This window comes from Onychostruthus taczanowskii, unplaced genomic scaffold (genome assembly GCF_017590055.1).
Source record: "Onychostruthus taczanowskii isolate IOZ18803 unplaced genomic scaffold, ASM1759005v1 scaffold100, whole genome shotgun sequence".
Taxonomy (NCBI): Eukaryota; Metazoa; Chordata; class Aves; order Passeriformes; family Passeridae; genus Onychostruthus; species Onychostruthus taczanowskii.
The window spans coordinates 2,560,653-2,567,771 of NW_024496527.1; the positions used below are offsets into that span (position 1 = coordinate 2,560,653).

At 59.9% G+C, this 7,119-nt stretch overlaps 1 protein-coding gene across 3 annotated transcripts in view; it reads right to left on the bottom strand.

Moving 5' to 3' along the window:
- Positions 1–7,119, bottom strand: part of LRFN5 (leucine rich repeat and fibronectin type III domain containing 5) — a 44,275-nt gene that overhangs the window by 36,614 nt on the left and 542 nt on the right. The window lies entirely within an intron of this gene.

Consider the following 7,119-nt stretch of genomic DNA (forward strand, 5'->3'; position numbering starts at 1 on the left):
CAGTTCTCATCTGCTGCTAACAGCAGCTGCCACCACCCAGCCTGACCTCCCGTGCCTTTTTCCACGGCGTTTATCATGTTTTCCTTCTAGGGCAGGGAAGGACAGGGGATTGCTTCAATCCACAGAAGATGCATGTTTGCAGAATGCTTCTTAAATAACACATGCTAGGTGTCTCCAACTCAGGGCAATAATGAACACAACAGGAACGCCAGCCCTTGGGAGGCAACCTCTCATTTCAGCCACATCAGGACACCAGACCCTGCTGGAGGGATCCTCACTGCTCACCAGAGGGGGAGTGCAGAGAGAGGGGGGGCCATGTGGGACACCTGCAGGATCCAGCTGCAGATGAGCAGGGGGCTCTGTGCAAGGAACATGGAGTATTAGAAGGCAGGCTGCCCCCCCTAGTCCCTAAATGCAATCCTTGCCATGTACCTGGGGTAAGGACACATCTGTTTTCAGTGGCCCAACACGCCAGGGCAGCAAGTGATGAATAGCCCACAAAGGAGTCCCCATGCATGTGCTCTGCTGGCTGAGCCTCTGAGGCCACACGTCACCAGGGTGGCTGATTGTCTCCATGTTCATCCCCACCCCTGGCCCTCAGCACACCCTATGGGGCCTGAACGTTACCAGACCCACACTGGGAGGACAGGTGGTCACCGGGAGGCACCTGCAGCACATCTCCAACCCAGTGCAGGCCACGCCAAGGACCCCTGCCCCAGGGCCTGCTGGGACACCTTGCTGCTGGGCAGCACTGGAGCCTAGATGGGGCTTGTGCTGCTAGCCTGGTTCTTTACACCGAAGATGAAAGATGCTCAATTGTCTACATCAGCTTGCCCAGGTTCAGCTGTGGCACTCAGGGCCACGGTGCTCTCCTGCCCAGGGTACTGCTGGTGTGCAGAGCCCTCCCAGCCCGGCTGTGACACGGCAGACTGTCCCCAAAGGCTGTGACACGGCAGACTGTCCCCAAAGGCAGCCACGGCCAAAGCTGAGGCTCCGACGCAGAAAGCAGCCGTCACTTCTTGGACGTGCAGTTTGGAGCCTGGTCCCCAAGAGCAGCGTCACTGCAGCCGGCGGAGATGAGACACAAGGCTGACGTGTCAGGAGGAGCCACGAGCACAGCAAACCTGCCCACGGCACCGCGACACCAAACCTGCCCACGGCACCACCCGGCCTGCCCACAGCGCGCGGGGCGCAGCAGCACCGGCTGGATGCGACGGCAGCCGGCAGCAGAGGCTCCTGTGAAACAGCACGTACCCGGCAGCACACTGACTCACGGCTGACAAGGCGACAAATCCCGCTCGCCTTACTCAGACCCGCTCCCACGAGCCCTATCGGGGAGCGTTGCATCAGGGCTTGCAAAAGTGCGTTGGAGAAAACAGGAACGACGCAGCTCCCAGAGCCCCGGCGGCGCTGCCGGAGCCCCGGCGGCACGGCCTGCTTGTGCCCAGGCACTGCCTGCCTGTGCTAGTGGCACTGCCTGTGCCCATGGCACTGCCTCACTGTGCCCATGGCACTGCCTCCCTGTGCCCATGGCACTGCCTGCCTGTGCTAGTGGCACTGCATCCCTGTGCCCAGGCACTGCCTCACTGTGCCCATGGCACTGCCTCCCTGTGCCCATGGCACTGCATCCCTGTGCCCATGGCACTGCCTCACTGTGCCCATGGCACTGCCTCCCTGTGCCCATGGCACTGCCTGCCTGTGCCCATGGCACTGCCTCACTGTGCCCAGGCACTGCCTCCCTGTGCTAGTGGCACTGCCTGCCTGTGCCCATGGCACTGCCTCACTGTGCCCATGGCACTGCCTCCCTGTGCCCGGGCACTGCCTCCCTCCCTGAAATAATGAGAGTCACTGTGCACTGCCTCACTGTGCCCATGGCACTGCCTCCCTGTGCCCATGGCACTGCCTGCCTGTGCTAGTGGCACTGCATCCCTGTGCCCAGGCACTGCCTCACTGTGCCCATGGCACTGCCTCACTGTGCCCATGGCACTGCCTCTCTCTGCCCATGGCACTGCCTCCCTGTGCCCGGGCACTGCCTCCCTGTGCCCAGGCACTGCCTCCCTGTGCCCATGGCACTGCCTCACTGTGCCCAGACACTGCCTCACTGTGCCCATGGCACTGCCTGCCTGTGCCCATGGCACTGCCTCCCTGTGCCCATGGCACTGCCTCACTGTGCCCAGGCACTGCCTCACTGTGCCCATGGCACTGCCTCCCTGTGCCCATGGCACTGCATCCCTGTGCCCATGGCACTGCCTGCCTGTGCCCGTGGCACTGCCTGCCTGTGCCCAGGCACTGCCTCACTGTGCCCAGGCACTGCCTTCTTGTGCTGGGGCAGACACTTCACACCCCAGGCAATCCCTTAAGCCTGGCTTAGGCATCATGTGCAGCAGAACGTCTCTGCATGACTCCCCAGTGGTCCTAAGGCAATCCCATCCCAATCCCAGGACCAGCAGCACCAGGGGACTGAGAACACATCCTGGGGATTCCTCTCAATGTGACCTCCTCCACCATGCCTTTCCCTCATTGTCTGTGGTTTCTTTGTACACCTGCTGTCCCACAGCTGGTGAGACCTGCTGCAGGACTCACAGCGCTGCCACAGCTCACTGTGGTGGGCTCCTGCTGCTCCATCCCCCATGGCCAACTACAGAGACCAGGAAGTATAAATAATTGGAAATAAATACGCAGGGAATATCAGCTCTCTGGCAATGAAACAATGCTGAGGCAACAAAAACTGAAGAGTTTTATCTGTCTGCAATCCAAAAGAATTCCAACATGATCTTGACAGAGAAGCCTAAATAAAAACTTCAAGGGAAAAAAGATATTCCACTTTAAAGCAAAGCTACCTAATCATATGTTTTCATGGAAATGTTTTGCCATGAGACAGTTCCTGGGGAGAAGCTTCATCTACAAGAGCCACTCAAAACCACAGCACTGGACACGAGCTCTGCAGCACTGGGAATTGGCTCAAATACTCTGAGGTCCCACTGGCCACATGCTACACAACCAGAGGCACCCACCAAGGCTCCCATCACTGCCTCAGGTAGCCATCTGACAAACCGCCTTCTACATCATCCAGCCTGCTCCAAACGAACGTGACTGGTACAGCCATTTATCCCATGGAAACACAGAAGGCGCTGCCCAGCTCAGGGCACGGCGTGCCCAGCCTGCAGCTTGGTGGCCAGCGAGCCAGGCGGGATGGGGCACACGGGCAGGGAGCCCTGGGACACCTCAGTCAGCCTCACACCAAGCTGTGCCCACGGGGCAGGACACGGCTCCTGGCACCACACCACGTCACCACGCTACAGACCTCGTGGAGCCCTGGGGTGCCCTGGGGATCAGCACCTGTCTTTGGCTCAAGGGGCTCTGGCCAGAGCCTTCTCCACGAGCCCTGTCTTCTCCCCTCCTCATCTCACCTGCTCCCCTGTGAATACCAACCCCTTTTCCCCTCCTCTGCAGCCTCTTAGTTCTCCAAGAACCAACAGCAAGAGCTGCCACAGAAAACAAAACGATGGCCATCACTGCTCCACGTCGGGCTGCAGGCATCAGCCAGCCATCTCTGTCACCAGCACCCAGCCACAAGCCCATGGCTGTCGGGGACGTAGCCAAGTCTCCAGCCCTCCTCAGGAGCCCCACTGAGACCCACAGCAGCTCCAGAGAACTGCACACAGGGACACAGACCCAGCCCTGCACAGGGCTCTGAGGAACACCCTCCACAGCCTGGATCTGGGCACTGCAGAGGAATTCCATACCTATGTTACTTCAAGATTCGTCATTTTGTTTTCAGAATGACATCTCAAACTCCAGAGTACCAGACGGTGTATCTGACTAATTTCAAGCAAATGTTTCTATTTTGCTGCAAAGTGCATGATTATTTGACAAAAACTTTCTAGAAAGAATGGTTCACTCTTCAGCAACAAAACCTTATACTTTGGATAAGGTTTGGATTTGGTTTCCCAGGCTTGAGCATGTCTCCAGAGCTGCTCCTGTTCGACCACATTTCTCCCTGCTACCCAGCCACACAGACAACAAGCTTTTGTTTTCAAAGCATTTTAGGTAATTAACTCAAGAATAGTTTTTATTTAAAACAAACATACACACATAAGCCTCTCCTAGCACAAACTTCATCAGATAGTGTCAGCAAGCATGGTTTAATAGCATGATATTGAAAAGTAATTTTACTACTAGCTAGAAAAGTCTGAAGACTGCAGAGGATATATTTAGATGTGTATAAATAGACAACACTCGGTGATGTCTGGTCCAAAGAGTACAAATCTTCCCTAATGCATGGAATATGCCTGGCCCAAAACGCTTGAGCAGCACTTACACAGCCTTTTCAGCCTGGCTCAGGTTCTGAGCCCGCTAATAGCGAGGCCATTAGAGCAGCGCTCGGGCCCAGCTGCTTGTGCAGGGAATATGCAAAGACTGCTCCATAAAACCCAGCCCGTCACCACATCTGAAAGCACGGGCGGTATCGATCAGCAATGGAAAGCCATTAGCTCTCCAGCCTCTGAACTACCCCCACGTGCCCCAGCAGAGGGACAAGCCCTCCAGGCACCTCGGGATGCTCCACCTACCCAAGGCAGGCACCCCGTGTGCCAAGGCCATCCTTCCCCATGCACCCGCCTTCGCATCCCCTCTAATCTTTCTCAAAAAAATGAGGAAGATCTGTTTTTTCCTTGCCATGCTGCTCAGTCACATCTCTTCTTGGGCTTCCCACATTCCCAGCCAGCCCAGATCCTGGGCTGGGTAGCCACTTCTCAGCCTCCTCTCCCTGGCCCCACTCACACCTTCGATGGCCAACAGGAGCCTCTCCAGACAACAGACCTGCATGAAAAATTCAAACCAAGCCCCTGAGGCACCATCCTGCACAGTCGAGTGCAGCTTCTCTTGGCTGTAAGGATGACAGGAGCACTCAGCCCACCGGCTCTCACTGGGATAGGACAATCTGGAGCCCACTTCCACATCTGCATGTTTTTGGTGGAATGGGTCAATCTCAAGTCCCCTCCAGCACTGGGGAGTGTTTGCTGAACAGGAGAACTAGTTCAGCTTTAACTTGCACTGGGTACTTGACATATCCAGGATTTGCTTCCACTGACTGCCCTGCCATGATAAAACCAAGAATTGCTCTTTCTGAAAGCAGAAAGATGAGGTAATATGCCAGGAGATGTATCTTAGAGAGGCTTGTAACTGGAGGCCAAACTGGCAAACTCTGGTGTGCATTATGATCCAGCCTTACGCATTTAAACACATTTATTATGCATTTAAACAAATGCATAATCCCTTGAGTGCAGTATATATTTAGCAACGTGGATTGGGAAGGTGTTGGGCACGGAGAACACTCAGTCTCTGCTACGGCTGCTTGTGCAAAATCAAACCTGACTCCCAGACCAGCAGTGGAATTGCCAGGCCTGGCACACCTCTACCTGCCAGGACCGACTCTGGAATACCACCGAGCCCACGGGCCAGCTCCGAGGCATGGCCTGTACACAGGACCAGGGTGCCCACTTAGAGTCCTTGTGGCAGCACACACAGCCCCGAGCACCCGGCTCCAGGCGGCTGGATGCAGTCCTGCCACAGCAGGACACACCGGAGCCAGCACACGCAGTCCATCTGGGCAGCACTGCCCCACGCTCCCAGACACAGCCACAGCCAGGATCGCTGCTGCCAGGGCCAGCCCAGACCCCTCCATCTGCAGAGGCACAGCTGGAACCAAACAGGCTTCAATTCCAGGATGGATCCATCTCGCCTCGCCAGTGGGCTGACTGGCTGTGCTGGCCCGAGCAGCCCTGGACACGCAGCGCTCGCCCGAGGATGCTCAGAAGGAACAAGCTGACACCACGTGTCACACAGGAACATGCGAAATGGAAGCGTGGGTGGGAGCACCACCAGCACGACAGCACGATGGCCAAGGGCAGGGACACCCAGCCTGTCCATTCCACGGCACGCAGTCAAAGGCCACACGGGGCTGGGCTTGGCTGGGGGCACCTGCTGTCCCACCCCCGGCCTCCAGGACTGCTGAGGCCGAGTTCATGACCACAGCTGGAACCAACACATGCCTCTGTTCCACACACACAACATAATGAGTGCCCCGGAGATGCAACAGACTGGAAGGGAGGAAGGGAAGAGCTGCTGTCCCAGATGCAGAGGAACCGCAGAGCCGGTGTTCCCCAGTCCATGCTGGGGAGGACCAGCCCGGGAGAGGCTTCCCCAGCGCAGCTGGCCCAGCCATGCCCGCTCCCGCACGGCAGCCGGGCTCCCGCAGCCGCGAGGGCTGATGCTCCGACACCAACATGGCTGCGAGGCTCCGCCGCTTCTCCGCCGCTGCTCTGCCATCTCCCCAACGGGAACCTTCCGGCGGGGAAGGGCTATTCTGTCCTACATTTCTTCTCCCGCACACAGCGGTGCTCGCCACGGAGGGGGCGCAGGGGACGGAGGAGAGGGGGGCGCAGCCGCATCCCGGGACGCAGGGGACCGCGGCGGCCCTAGGGAGAGAGCCGCGGGGAGAGCGGTGTGCGTGCGGCGGCCAGGGGCGGTGGGACGGGGCGGGGGGAGCCGCGGGGCTCCTGCACCGTCCGGCAGAGCCCCGCACCCTCTGAGCCCCCCCGAGAGCGCCCCGGGATGGCTCCGCGAACAGCGGCGCCTCCGCCCGCCCGGGCAGCGCCGCAGCGCCAGCGGTGCCGGGTAACCGGGCGGCGGCGGCAGCGGCATCGCGGCGCGGAGGGGGCGGCGGCCGCGGCACGGGCGGCCCCGCAGCATCGCAGCCTGGCAGCATCTCCGGCCCCGCAGCATCCCCAGCCCAGCCCAGCCGCCCCGCCGCTCCGCGCTCCCCGCGACCGCCGCCCTCCCGGGAAGGGCGTCGTCCCGGTGCCCCCGCCGCGCCGTGGGGTCGTCCTGACCGGGACGTTCGGCACCGGCCGGGCCGCCCCTCACCCCCCCCGCCCCGTCCCCTGGGCCGGTACCGCGGTGCAATGCAGATGTGCCGGGCGCGACTCCCCTCGCGTTACCTGGTGCCTCCGGGGACGGGCGGCGGCCGGAGCGCGTCCCCTGCGGGTGCGGCCGCGGCCGGGCCCCGGCGGGCTGCGGGCTCTGGCGGCAGGCGGGCTGCCCGCCGCTCCGCCCCGA